Source organism: Vicia villosa, linkage group LG6 (genome assembly GCF_029867415.1).
Source record: "Vicia villosa cultivar HV-30 ecotype Madison, WI linkage group LG6, Vvil1.0, whole genome shotgun sequence".
Lineage (NCBI taxonomy): Eukaryota > Viridiplantae > Streptophyta > Magnoliopsida > Fabales > Fabaceae > Vicia > Vicia villosa.
This window is the reverse complement of record NC_081185.1, coordinates 158148479-158151891: the sequence shown is the minus strand read 5'-3', so window position 1 is coordinate 158151891 and position 3413 is coordinate 158148479. Positions and strand designations below refer to the sequence as shown.

General features: G+C 33.4%; 1 long non-coding RNA gene across 1 annotated transcript; it reads right to left on the bottom strand.

Annotated features, from left to right (window-relative positions):
• Positions 1-2488: 2488 nt before the first annotated feature.
• LOC131612950 (uncharacterized) lies at positions 2489-2999 on the bottom strand. The gene is made up of 3 exons (XR_009287512.1): positions 2937-2999; positions 2752-2847; positions 2489-2666 (listed from the first exon to the last, which is right to left on the bottom strand). It is a non-coding gene; the product is annotated as an uncharacterized LOC131612950 (long non-coding RNA).
• Positions 3000-3413: the final 414 nt, after the last annotated feature.

The following is a 3413-nucleotide window of genomic DNA, read 5'->3' as shown; positions in this document are numbered from 1 at the left end:
ACAAGAATAACAAATAACCTCTCTCACCCTAAATTAGGATTTGCAGCTTAGCAATGATGAGAGACTAGTATGCTATTTATAATAAAACCTAACATACTAACTAATGGACTTTTTCCACAAGGCCCATTACACAAGCCAACTTAATAAACAAACTAACTTAACAAATTAAGGTTTAAACACTAAAACCTAATTTAACATGCTAACAACCCTAGCATCTTCGACATCTGCATGCTCACTTCGACACCAGCATGTGAACAATCCTTCGACTTCATGCTTAACTCTGTCGAACTGTCGAACCAAGAAGCTACCCTTTGACCATACTAGAGTTTGATCCAATATCTCACAATAACAATGAATCAATTATTTTAAGAAATAATTTTAGTTTTTAGTTATTTTTAGCATACTGACTTTAATTTTAATTTAAAAACAGTGGTAACCGACCTAATAAAGTACAACTTGTCAGGTCGGTTAAACAAATTCGATTTAAGAAAAAAATTCTTAAATAAGGTACAAGTGGAATTAGCATTATTTGGACGTTTAAACTTATTAAGTCGGACACTGTTTAGCCGACCTAATAAAACTTTCTTAAGTCAGATACAAATCCGACTTAAGTCAGATTCGGAACCGACTTAACAAGTCATTTTAAACAGACCTAACAAACATATTTTCTACTCATATTCACTTATTATAAGACGGAAGATTTATACTTACCGAAAGAAATTAATGAGAATTGGAATAACCATAAATGAATTCTAATGTGCGGTGTGACAGAATCGTCTTGATCCACTAGTTTCATAGGATCAATGTCAATTTTTCAACCATAGACGTTACTACTTTCCTTTGACAGCTTTGCCTATTTAATGAGGTTGCTGTGTGTTTCCCTAACGGTCTATTTATTCCTAAAACAAAACTGTCTTGTAGAAACTGATATAACAAGTAAACACAGAAGAGAGTCGCAACAATAATGGGTGATGCTCCTTTTAACTTTGATGTGGTGATCTCAAACATTTTGCTTTATTCTTGGAGATGGGTTTGTAATATTGAAACAAATTTTAGGAGTAATTTTTACAATTGGTATAAATTACCATTACTCTGTACCAACACTAATTAGTGTTCTCTTAATGTAAGGGTTGCACCCCTAATACGATTCATATATTCATAGCTTATTTAAAAAAATAATGGGTGATGCTAGTTTTAACTAGTTTTATCATAAAAAAGAGTTTTACAGTTTTACAGCTTCTCCATATGAATGGGGTGGTATTTTTTAAAATATTTTTTAAGCTATAAATTAAAAACAACATGCATATTTCATACCTTATTTACCCTTTCCTCATGATTTCTTTAGTTGTAAATCATTGTTTATGATTTTTTAAAAGTTATAAATTATTGGTTATTTCTCATTTTATTTTGGTGACACGAGGCCTCAAAGACATTGAAGATCAGATGTTCATTTTGAAATTTTAATAGAAGTTCACTCGTATTCATGTCCATCAAAGATCTTAAAGTAACTAGAAATGGTCTCCCAAGAAGGAGCAACACTTGTGAATCTTCTTCTTAAAATTATTTTCTTTTCACTATCACATTTTACATTACACCATACAGATATTTAACATGAGGGCTGAAAATGAGTCGAGTCGAGTCGAACTCGCCTCAGTTCAGTTTGACTCGTTAAGAATTGATTGAGTTCGAGTTTATCACGAATTTTTTTCCAGCTCAAACACGACCCGTTAAGAATTGGTCGAGTTCGAGTTCGAGCTCATCACGAACTTTTTTTCCAGCTCAACTCGACTTATTAGAAATTCACGAACATCTCGGTTCAACTCGTTAGGTTTATCTTTTTAGGTTCAACTCGCTTATTTTCCAGACTTAAAAGTAATTTTTTAAAGTCTATTTTTTATATATATTTGATATTTTAAATTAATTTTCACTACAACACGCTGGGGCTTTAAAAGCGCTTTTTATGGGCTTTAAAAGCGCTTAAAAGCGCTGTGAAAGCCAGCGCTGGCGTAGGTAACAAAAGCGCTTCAGAAAGCGCTCTGGTAGGCTCCCCCTATAAGAGCGCTTTTCTAGAAAAAGCGCTCTGGTAGGCCCTCCTATAAGAGCGCTTTTCTGGAAAAAGCGCTCTGGTAGGCCCCCCTATAAGAGCGCTTTCCTGAAAAAAGCGCTCTGGTAGCCCCCCCTATAAGAACGCTTTTCCAAAAGCGCTTTCGTATGTTGCGTTTTTATTTTATTTTTTATGCTTTTTATTAATCTTTGGCAGTGCTTTTACTAAGAAGCGCTTTTGTAGGTGGACCTTTAAGAGCGCTTTTTAAAAGCGCTGTCGTTGCTAAATGAGGTATTTTAATGTGCAGCCTGTAATTTAATCCTCCCAGTCGACCTGTAATATTTTCGACCTGTAATATGTTTTTAACCTGTAATATTTTCGACCTGTAATATATTTTCGACGATATAATTTCAGCCATCAGTAAGACAATATATATACTAATATAATACCATTATAATATCCAAAATTATATATATACATCATTACAACATCAATAATATTATAGTTCAAATCGACACAAATCCTACATGAAAAATTGCTTAATATAAAAGTGACACAAATCCTCTTTGATTTCTTCCAACTTAAGTCTCGGGTACCCAGCAGCACGGAATTCGTCAAGGTACTACAAAACAAAAACATAATATGAATGATATATTTAGTTAAATGTAATAAATTATATGAAATTATCTTAAGTTATAAATTCATACCGTGAGCGGAATCTCTAATTGATTCGCCTGAAGGATTTCTTTCATAAACCTCAAAACAAAGTATCCGCAATCTGAACTGTTTCGCTGTTGCGGACACTACATAGAAAAACAAATAAGATTTTATAGTTGTCTTGTTTTATCAAGTTGCATAAATATTATAAGCAAAATTGTGAAAAATAATGTACCTGCACTTTGATCCAAGTAATGTTGTTTGATTTAGTCCGGGATACCTGTGCGTCCCGTTGACTTCCGAACACTTGTATTGATCTAATTAACAAATATATAAAAGCATATGTTTAGATCAATCCCACAAATAAGTAAATATATAAATATACACGAATATTTAGAACGATCCCACTTACAAATCAACGATTTCCTTCATAGCCGGATAATTGGTCCAGTCACCATTTACCGAATTCAGATAATACACGACTTCTCTTATAGGGTTGATAACAAGCAACAACCAGTGTGCTCTATAAATTAAAACAATAGGTTATATGAAAATTTTGCTATACACAAAAGAAACATAGATTAGATGAACCAAGAATGAGAAACTAACCCTACTGGTCGGGTATTATACGCCCAAAGATGCAGACTTTCTGAATTGCCGGTGGACATGAATCTATCGACTAAGAGCTGTCTAACTGATTCCGGTTCCGAAG